Here is an 11,609-nt window from a genome sequence, read left to right as displayed (position 1 = left end):
TCGAGACCACGGTGAAACCCCGTCTCTACTAAAAATACAAAAAAATTAGCCGGGCGTGGTGGCGGGCGCCTGTAGTCCCAGCTACTCGGAGAGGCTGAGGCAGGAGAATGGCGTGAACCCGGGAGGCGGAGCTTGCAGTGAGCCGAGATTGCGCCACTGCACTCCAGCCTGGGAGACAGAGCAAGACTCCGTCTCAAAAAAAAAAAAAAAAAAGACTGGTGAAATCAATTTAGGGGGTCCCAGTCAGCATTTTAAAAAATGAAATAGAGTAGAACAAAACATATCAGTAGAACAATATCAGAATACATCACACTGTTTAATAGGAAGAAAGGAAGGAAAGAGGAAAGGGGAAGAAAGGAGGTGGGTTTGGACAATTTATTTTATTATTTATTTATTTATTTTTGAGACAGAGTCTCGGCCTATCACCCAGGCTGAAGTGCGGTGGCTCGCTGCAACCTCCACTTCAGGGGTTCAAGCGATTCTCCTTCCTCAGCCTCCTGAGTAGCTGGGATTACAGGTGCCCAACACGCCTGGCTAATTTTTATATTTTTAGTAGAGACAGGGTTTCACCATGTTGGCCGGGCTGGTCTTGAACTCCCAACCTCAGGCGATCCACCCTCCTTGGCCTCCCAAAGTGCTAGGATTACAGGCATGAGCCACCACGCCTGGCCAGGTTTGGACAATTTAGTTATGACCCAGTGTCAAAGTTTTCATTACAATATTGCGGCAAGAAATGAGGCTTTTGCTAAGTCAATTCAACAAGTGCCTATGGGTAAGGACACTTTAGAGGAAAAGAGAATGACTGGATCATCATTGTTAGACTGGATACAAGAAAAGAAAGAAAAGAAGTTCTAGTTAGGGATTATTAGATTTATTAAAAGACAGTTAAAGGCCTTTGGGTTCCTTCCCTCCAGGGTTGACATTAGCTGAGTGCGTAGGTAACTGGTTTCTAAGAAGAGGTCATAATCTTGTTAAAATTCCTCAGAAAATGGCTTAGGCATTTAATTAGACATACAATTGATTTCCAAGAAGAGTTTTGTGGCTTATATTCCCAAAACATCCTTGTCCCAGCTAGCGTGTGGGACAATCTTTTATTTTACAGTGTATATATTTTATGAAAACTTGTATTTCACTACATATGTACCATATCTTGAAGCAAACTTTATTTTTGTCTGTGTGTCACTGTCAGTGAGGTTTGAAAAACACTGCTGTGTTCTTAAGAGCTGAGATCCAATCAAGGCCTCAGGAATTCCTGGGGTCCCTAAACCTGTCCTTGCCTGTAGTAAACCTCTCTATCTCTGCAGGCACCTAGGGGAGGTTCTCCTGGATATCTTCACAGACATCCTGCATAGCTGTTAAACTCAGAAGTCTATCCATCCCAGGTCTGCTTTTTGCCTCATAAGATTTCATTTGCAAAAGGGTCCCAATGCTAAAACAAAATCTTTGAATATCATCAAGCTAATCTAATCCCATTGTTTTACTGTGAGGAAACTGAGGCTCGGAGCGAGAACACCTTGCCAGTCGCATGGCATTTGGCCCACCTGCAGTGGTACTGCCCCCATCAGTCTACCAGAGTAGCAAAGATTTCACCAGTGGAAACTCATGTATTTAGTGTTAATGGCCTGTCCACGTTTCCCTTTAAAAAGACCAGGAGAGGCCGGGCGTAGTGGCTCACGCCTGTAATCCCAGCCCTTTGGGAGGCCGAGGCGGGCAGATCACGAGGTCAAGAGATCGAGACCATCTTGGCAAACATGGTGAAACCCCGTCTCCATTGAAAATACAAAAATTAGCTGGGTGTGGTGGCACACGCCTGTAATCCCAGCTACTTGGGAGGCTGAGGCAGGAGAATCACTTGAACCCGGGAGGCAGAGGTTGCAGTGAGCCGAGATCGCAGCACTGCACTCCAGCCTGGTGACAGAGCGAGACTCCATCCCCCACCGCCGCCAAAAAAAAAAAAAAAAAAAAAAGACCAGGAGAGAAGGGCCAAGTAATTAAATGTCTCCTTAGTGTGTATTCATTGATCAGATTCTTTTTTTAACCAAAGCTACTTCACCCATTAGTCATAATAGGGTACAGTCCTAAAGCCTGTGAATTTTTCAAGGGCCTGCAAAAATCGTTGAGGCCCGAAAAATTGATTGGCTTCAAAATACAAAAAGAAAACAAAATTGAAATTAATAAGTGATATAGTTTGGATATTTGTTCCTTTAATCTGCTGTTGAATTTGATCCCTGGTGTTCGAGATGGAACCTAGTGGGAGGTATTTGGACCATGGGGGCGGATCCCTCATGAATGGCTTGGTGCCATTCTCGCAGAATTGAGTTCTCACTCCTGGTTCCAGCAGGATATCGCTGCTAAAAACAGTCTGGCACCTCCCCTCTCTCCTGCTCCTTTGCTCTCTCCCTGTGATGCCTGCTGCCCTTCACCTTCCATCATCAGTAGAAGCCCCCTGAAGCCCTCGCCAGAAGCAGAGGCTGTTGCCATGCTTCTTGTACAGCCTGTAGAATTGTGAACCAAATAAATCTGTTTTCTTTACAAATAACCCAGCCTCACGTGTTCCTTTATAGCAATGTAAAGTGGACTAAGACAGTAAGTCCCAATGTGCGTAAATTTTGGTATGCATCATATGATATGGATCAGGATCTCCAAAAATAAGAACGTGTATGGTCTAGGAAGGTCTCAAAATGGCTCTGTCAAGGTGTCTATACACTGATATCCAGGCTCCAAGGAGATAATAGTGTGGAGCCTTCTCTCTAAAAGTCCTAAGACTGATAGATTCAGCACAGTATTTGGCCAGGAGAGGCCTAAGACAATACATTTCTTTTTATTTTTTTTTAGTTTTTTGAGATGGAGTCTTGCTTTTCGCCCAGGCTGGAGTGCAATGGCACCATCTCGGCTCACTGCAACCTCCTCCTCCTGGGTTCAAGAGATTCTCTTGCCTCAGCCTCTCGAGTCCCTGGGATTACAGGCACGCGCCATCACACCCAGCTAATTTTTTTTTTTTTTTTTTTTTTTTTGGTATTTTTAGTAGAAACAGCGTTTCACAGTGTTGGCCAGGCTGGTCTCAAACTCCTGACCTCAGGTGATCCGCCCGCCTCTGCCTCCCAAAGTGCTGGGATTACAGGCGTAAGCCACCGCCCCTGGCCCCAAAGTGTTGGGATTACAGGCATGAGCCACGGCCCCCGTCTGGTAAAAATTATTTTGTGAAACTTTTTTGTTTGGAATCACAGTGTAAAATATATTTCTGCGAGTCATGGTCAAAAGAGTTGGAGAAAAGTGCATCTCTAAGGTCTCTCCCAATTAGTGCCCCCTCTTGAATTCCTGGCCGTCTGTTAAGCGTGTGCCATGACAGACAATGGACAGTAGAGGGCAGACAATCCCCGCACAGCAGCAAAGGCTGGACTTCGGAGGAGTTGGAAACCACAGGCGAATGCCAAGCAGGACAGAAGCCTGAACAGCCAGGCCTGAAGCTTCTGAAAGAGACAAGGCACAAGTACCGGGTCCTGCTAGGCATCGCAGCACTCTCTGCGTGATATAACTGCAGCCACTTTCCAGTCTCCATCCACGGGCTGGATCCTTGTCTTTGGATATTTTTCACCTTCCTGGGAATACTTCCAGGTGTCTAGTTACTTTTAAACCAAGATCCTGTAAAACCATCTTCATTCTGTCGCCCAGGCTGGAGTGCGATGGTGCGATCTCAGCTCACTGCAACTTCCACCTCCCGGATTCAAGCGATTCTCCTGCCTCATCCTCCTCGAGTAGCTGGGACTACAGATGAGCGCCACCACGCCCGGCTAATTTTTGTATTTTTAGTAGAGACAGGGTTTCCCCATGTTGGCCAGGCTTGTCTCGAACTCCTGACCTCAGGTGATTCGCCTGCCTCAGCCAACCAAAGTGCAAAGGGATTACAGATGTGAGTCACTGCACCTGGCCTGGAACTTTAATATCGTAGAGCAGTGAACACACGCTGAGCTCTCAGTCTCCCCCAGGCACTGTTTGCAGCACTCTACATGTACTAACTCATGCACTCCTCACACCTTGATGAGGTAGGTCAGGACACTGGGGATTGAGAAGTTTAGGTGACTTACCCAGCATTCCTGGCTAGGAAGAAGCAGAGCCAGGATCCAAACCCAGGCCAGCTGGCTCCGGAGCTTATGCTCTTAACCACCAGCCACTGTTGGTACAAGAGGAATAAATGCCTAGTCTTCTACCTACTGATCTACTCCTAAGGATACTGAGGGTGTGATGTGGTTAGGAGAAACCCTGGAGGCCATCAGAAGAGCAGGGGATATTCAAGCCTAAGACAGGAAGAATGCGCAGGCACCACTTCATTCTGCTCTCTGAAGGGCTGTCTTTGTCAGAGGCAGCCTCAAGAGCAGAACTAGAATCAAACGGTGAAAAGCTAGGAGGATTTGGGCTCCGAAAAAAAAAAAAAAAAAGACCTTAAAAAATGTATTATAAAATCTGGCCGGGCGCGGTGGCCCACGCCTATAATCCCAGCACTTTGGGAGGCCGAGGCGGGTGAATCACGAGGTCAGGAGTTCAAGACCAGCCTGGCCAAGATGGTGAAACCCCGCGTCTACTAAAAATACAAAACTTAGCCGGGTACGGTGGCAGCCACCTGTAATCCCAGCTGCTCGGGAGGCTGAGGCAGGAGAATTGCTTGAACCCAGGGGATGGAGGTTGCAGTGAGCTGAGATCGCACCACTGCACTCCAGCGTGGGCAACAGAGTGAGACTTCACCTAAAAAAAAAAACCACAAACTTTATTCTACAGACAAGCACACTGTGCACTGTGCCACGCCTGTGTCAGATCTCCCGGAAAGACAGTTCTCACAGTTGAGCCAGCCCTGTGGCAGTGAGGACTCTGTCTTCTTAAGCAAGAGCAGACAAACGCTGAGCAACCACTGTGGGGGCAGGTGCCACAGAGGGCATTTAGCTTGGCGTTGGACAGGAAGCCTGGGGGGTCCCAGGTAGCCCGAGTTTGAGGGGGTGGGAAGGAAGCAGTGGGAAGTCCCTGGGTCACATCTTCCTCCTCGGAGCCTTTAGCTTTTCCCTCTCTTCCTGGTCCCTTGCCTTGGTCAACAAAAATGTCTCATCTCCCCTCTGCCCTAACGGGACTCCCTCTTCTCTGCCTCTTGCCCACCCCTGCACACTCTAAGCCATAGTTCGTTTTATTTCCCAGGCTCTTCAAAGAGCTGTCTACACTCGCTGCTCACACGTCCCCGTCCTGATCGTTTTTCCCTGCCCTTGCACTGCAACCTCACCAAATCTGTCCTTCCCAATGTAACTTTGTGCTGTTTCCCGTTCCCAATCCAATGGCTTCTTCTCGACCCCCAATTTCTCTGACCTTTCTGTAGCATTTGGCTCTGGGGACAATTCCCTCCTCCTCAAAAGTATTTCCTCTGTTGTTCTCCGTAAGCCTGAACTCTCTCTCCCCCTCCCCCACACCCGACAAATGTCAGTGGTCCCCAGAATTCTTTCCTCCGCCTTAGCTGCTCACTTCGCACACTGCCCCGGCACTCACATGGCAACCGCTGCCTGACTGCGGATGTCTCTCTCGCCCAGGCCTCCGTCCTGAGCACCAACCTCTCATGGGCTGGGCATCTTGTTCTGGATTAATTAGTTTCATTTTTGTTGTTGTTATTTTGAGAGGGAGTCTCGCACGGTTGCTTGGGCTGGAGTGCAATGGTGTGATCTCGCTCGCTGCAACCTCCGCCTCCCGGGTTCAAGTGATTCTCCTGCCTCAGCCTCCTGAGTAGCTGGGATTACAGGTGCACACCACCATATCCGGCTAATTTTTTGTATTTTTAGTAGAGACAGGGTTTCACCATATTAGCCAGACTGGTCTCAAACTTCTGACCTCATGATCAGATGCCCACTTCGGCCTCCCAAAGTGCTGGGATTACAGGTGTGAGCCACTGCACCCGGTCAACCTTTTCTATTTCTCTATAGTGCCTACTAAAATGGGACTTGATATTATTTATTCATTGCTTAATTGTTTATGATCTATGTTCCCCACGGGAGGGCAGGGACTTTGACTTGTTTGCCCCTATGTCCCCAAACCTAGAACGGTGTCTGGCACAGAGTCAGCATGCAGTAAGTGTTGGTGGAAGGAACAAATGAAGGAACGAAGGAATGGTCGGGATGAATTTCTTGCTGGTGGTTCACTGATGAGAAGCTGGGGAAGGCTGAAGCGAACTCACACGTGCCCCTGACCTCGGTTGCTCCTTCTGTCAGATAAACTCCTGTTTGTCCTCAAATTCCGGCTCCATTTCCACCTGCGCAAGGAGACTTGCCCAGTCCTTGACTCTGAGCCCACTTCCTGGGTGTTCTCACTCCCCACTGCTGCTGCCTGTTTTTACAGCAGCCATGTGGTCACTCCGTGAATGATTCTTTGTTGTTTCCCTGTGTCTCTCTCGTGAGATTGAAAGCACATCAAGGGCAGGCCTGTCACAAAGCCTCTTTGTGTTCTGTAGCTATCCGTGGAGCGAATGAACAAGGTTGGGCTTGTCTGGACCTGGGCACAGTCACTGAATGTTCTTGGCCTCTGTAAGGAAGGGCATCCCCTTGGCAGTTAGCAGGGCAGACACAAGGGGCATAGCATCCCCAGAACACGATGAAGGGCACCTTTGAAAAGCTAGACAGGCTTTGGATAGGGACGGAATTATCTGGTGACACGTGCTCATTCATACTACGTGGTCATTATGCTCTGTGGTCTTAGAATATGTCACATTCTCACTTTTTCATCCACCCACAATTCACTGAGTTCCGGTTCAGTGCCAGCTTCTGTGATGGGTAATAGCGGTGGGAACACGCAGAACTGGAGGATCAAGTTTAGAATGAGATCGTGCCTACTGTCAGGCAGTCCAGGAGGGGTGACCCCAGGATCCCTTCTTCCTTTGCCTTCAATCTATTCTAAATCGTCTTCACCCGGTGATGCACCAGCTGGGAGTCCAGACGTCAGCTGGCTTAAACAGACCGCTGTGCTTGCAACTAGCAAGACACTTCAGAACTTGCAGAATCACTGTATCCCTTTCTTAAACCAAGATCCAACCCCACCATCTCTTTCTTTTCCTTTCTGGTTTGGCCTCTGTAGGTGTGACATCAGAGACACACCTCAGCGGATGTGACTCAGTGAGCACCATTCAGACTCCCCAGGGCCACCCCCATGAGCTGGCCAGGTGGGCAGGCTCTGCTGAGCCTGTCTCCCCACTGGTCTGAGGTCTGCGGATTAGGCTTCTAGACAGGGAGAGGCAGGGCAGGCCCCTCGGTGGGAAGACAGGAGTGTCTGTACGGCCAGCTGGGAATCAAGAACCGTTGACCCTCCACCAGCAAGGGTGGGGCTGCCCTGAGCTTTCAGGCAGCTGTTTTATGGAATTATTAATTTTAATGTACAGGTGGTTTTATTTTCTGCTCATTTTCACATATTCTAAGAACCCTTAAATGTTCCACTATATAGTCTTTTTTTTTTTTTTTTTTTTTTGAGACAGAGTCTTTCTCTGTCACCCAGGCTGGAGTGCAGTGACCAATCTCAGCTCACTGCAACCTCCACCTCCCGGGTTCAAGCAATTCTCCTGCCTCAGCCCCCTGAGTAGCTGGGATTACGGGCGCCCGCCACCGCATCTGGCTAATTTTTGTATTTTTAGTAGAGACAGGGTTTTGCCATGTTGGCCAGGTTGATCTCGAACCCCTGACTTCAGGTGATTCACCCACCTCGGCCTCCCAAAGTGCTGGGATTACAGGCTCAAGCCACTGTGCCCAGCCTATAGTCTTAATATTCCCTATTTTAAAAAATATTCATGGCAGCCATTCCGGAGCTCACGGGATATAGCGGAGAGCACTGCCCTCATGGTCTTTAGATACACATCTTTCACGGTTCTGTTGAATGACTTCCTTACAACACATTCCCAGGAGCAGAATTACCACATTAAAAGGTATGAACATTTTCATAGCTCTGGAAGCGTATTGCCCAATTTCTCCCCTAAAAAGGTGGTGTTAATTTACACTGCCGCTGGCAGTGTGTGTAAGCTGGTTTCAGCACAGCTTCAACAGCATGAGGCATTATAATTTTGTTAATGTTTGCTAATTTCGTCGGTGTGAAATGAATGGCACGTCAGGGGTACTTTAATTTGCGTTCCCTGATGATCGTGAGGGTGAGCCTGTTTGGAGGTGCTGATGTGCACAGTCTGCCCAGTGGGGGCCTCTCCGCCCTGTCTCAGGCACTGTCTGTTTCTCAGCCTGTGTCTCCCTACACCTCTGCCTGCCTCCCGCTGACTGTTGTTCTTACTGTCCCTCTAAGCCTGTCTGTCTCAGTGTCTCAGCCTCTGATTCCTCTGAGTTTCTCTGGTTTCTAACTGGCCAGGTGTGGAGCTGGTTCGTGGAGGTCCTAGCCAAGCCCTGACAAGCTGCAGTCTAGAGGCTGGACGCAGGGTTCTGGGCACAGGGCTCTAGGTTGCTGCCTCCAAGGGCTCCCTCCCTGGGGAGCTCCCTCTGTGAACTCACGTGGTGCCCTTCCTTCCACCAGGGCCTCACCAAAGGCCCCTTTCATTTCTCCAGGTAGCCTCACCTGGGCTGACCTGCTCGATTGGATCCAGTGATTCTGAGATCCCAGAAGTAGCTGGGAGTGAGCCGGCTGTCCCTCAGTGACTCCCTCTTAGGGAGTGTTCCAGATGCCCCACCCTCAGGACAACTCCCCAGACAGGGTTGTGTGTCCTGGCCGTTGGGGGTGTGTGGTCTGAAAGAGCCAGAAAGTGGTGTCCCCAAAGTCCAGACGTGTGGACAGTGGAGAGGTCCATAGAGGTGACAGTGACTCTGCCTGCCTTCTCCAACGAGCCCCTTACCTGAAGTGGCAGAAAGAGCTCACCTCTCAGGCCAAACCTCACTTGGCACCAGGCGGACGGGGGGCCACCGAGGCCCCATGGTTTAGCAGGGTCAGAGCAGGGCTCTCACACTGCCCACTTTTGATGGCATTGAAGAGTCTTCAACACTTGGGAAAGTTTCAGAAAGACTTCAGAAAGGCAGCTGGCTTCAAGGGAAGTCTGTGTAGATGTACTTGGTGAATCCTCGTGGTCAGTGAGTTGCTGACTCCGGGCTCTGGACCTGCCCTGTTGCTGCTTGTCTTTGAGGCAGGCAGGTCTTGAGGGCTCTCCACAGTCCTCTCTCAGACCCTGTGGGTGGTCCCAGCCCATTAGAATCGTAGATTGATAACAGCCAGAAGGGAACTCTGACATCAAGTTCTCTCTCTCTCTCTCTTTTTTTTTTTTTTTTTTTTTTTTTTGAGTCGGAGTCTCTCTGTGTCGCCCTGGCTGGAGTACAGTGGCGTGATCTTGGCTCACTGCAACCTCCACCTCCCGGGTTCCAGCAATTCTCCTGCCTCAGCCTCTCGAGTAGCTGGGACTACAGGCATGCGCCAACATGCCTGGCTAATTTTTCTGTTTTAATAGAGATGGGGTTTCACCATATCGGCCAGGCTGATCTCGAACTCCTGACCTCGTGATCCACCTGCCTCAGCCTCCCGAAGTGCTGGGATTACAGGCATGAGCCACCACGCCCAGCCCCACCCTCTCATTTTATTTAACATTTTAATGTTAAGCTTTTTAAAAATTATACAAGTAATGAGTGCCTGTTTCTAGGATATTTGGAAAATACAGAAAACTATAAAGGAGAAAATATTAATCCTCCTATCAGTTCATCAAAGATAACTGCTATTTCAATATCAGCCTTTTCTGTGCTCATATATTTTTATTATCACTGAGATCATCCATTATATGTGATTCTGTATCTGCTTTATTTGCCTCAGATTATACGCATTTTCAATATAACAAACTATTCTTTAAAAACACTGTTAATGACTGCATAATAGTCTTTTGAGCTGACACACCTTAACTAATATTACCTAAATGTTAGGCATGTATACTTTCAGTTTTTCAAGGATATAAAAATATACCAAAGTAAACATCTCGGGACAGGCGTCGTGGCTCACGCCTGTAATCCCAGCGCTTTGGGAGGCTGAGGTGGGCGGATCACTTGAGGTCAGGAGTTTGAGACCAGCCTGGCCAACATGGTGAAACCCTGTCTCTACTAAAAATACAAAAATTAGCTGGGCATGATGGCAGACGCCTGTAATCCCACCAACTCAGGAGGCTGAGGCAGGAGAATCGCTTGAACTTGGAGGGGCGGAGGGGTTGCAGTGGGCTGTGATCACACCACTGCACTCCAGCCTGGGGGACAGAGTGAGACTCCATCTCAAAAAAAAAAAAAAAAAATACTGGGTATGGTGGCTGTCACCTGTAGTCCCAGCTACTTGGGGGCTGGAGTGGGGGAGGCTGAGGTGGGTGGATCACTTGAGCCCAGGAGGCAGAGGTTGCAGTGAGCCAAGATCGCCCCACTGTACTTCAGCCTGGGCGACAGAATGAGACTCTGTCTCAAAAACAAAACAAAACATACTAAAGTAAGCATCTTTATGCATAAATTTTTGTCCACGATTTGATTTTTCCCTTAGCTTAGATTCCTACTCATAGGGTATAAGCATGTTTTAAGACTTCACATGTGTATTTTTATTTTACTTTTGAGAAAGGTTGAACTAACCCATGCCCATCTCGCCACACACCCATCAACTACACCAAGAAATATCATTGAGAGAAACATCAGCTAACTCGAAAGACAGTATTTCTGTTGCCTCCTTTCAGTGATCACTCAACTAAGGCTTGGAGAGGAAAAGGGACATGCCGAGGGTGGTTCTAGGAGTGTGTGATTTCATTCTGTCTTCACAGCAACCCCACATAAATAGCAAGAGGTGGAGGAGCTAAAGCACACAGGTTAAGGTTAAGGAAATTGCCTGGCCAGGCACTGTGGCTCAAGCCTGTAATCCCAGCACTTTGGGAGGCTGGAGCAGGTGGATCACCTGAGGTGAGGAGTTCGAGACCAGCCTGGCCAACATGGCGAAACCCTGTCTCCACTAAAAATAGAAAAATTAGCCAGGCATGGTGGTGTGCACCTGTAATCCTAGCTACTTAGGAGGCTGAGGCAGGAGAATCTCTTGAACCCAGCAGGTGGAGGTTGCAGTGAGCCGAGATCCCGCCATTGCACTCTAGCCTGGGCAAGAAGAGCGAAACTCCATCTCAAAAAAAAAAAAAAAGGAACCTGCCTGGACTCACATTCGGTTACTAAGAGTTGGAGCCCGAGTTGGAGCCTGTGCCGTTGGGCCCCAGGGCCCTTGTACTTCACGTCACCTCCATGCCACAGCTCCTGTTCCCGGCTATGATGCTGGAATGTGGATCAGAGCCACGTCATAAAGAAACTTGGAGTTTGGATTTACCCTATAGACAGAGAGAGGCTCTTGATGGGTCCCTAAGCATCAAAGCTGGGTTTTACAGACATGTTTCTGGTGGACTGGCTTGAGGGAGGCAGGAAACAGGGAGGCCAGCTGGGAGACGCCACATACAGATAATGCGATCGACAAAGAGGGCTCGCACGGACGCACACGTGCCTGTGGTTGTGGGAAGTGGGCAGCTGGGAACACTGAGGGTCTCAGAGGCCTCCCACCATGCCCTCTTCACTGAGCAAAGGCCATTTTTATCTGCTACACGTCAGGCAAAACCTGCACCAACT

The sequence above is a fragment of the Nomascus leucogenys genome, chromosome 19 (genome assembly GCF_006542625.1).
Source record: "Nomascus leucogenys isolate Asia chromosome 19, Asia_NLE_v1, whole genome shotgun sequence".
NCBI lineage: Eukaryota > Metazoa > Chordata > Mammalia > Primates > Hylobatidae > Nomascus > Nomascus leucogenys.
Note: the sequence above shows the minus strand (reverse complement) of the source record.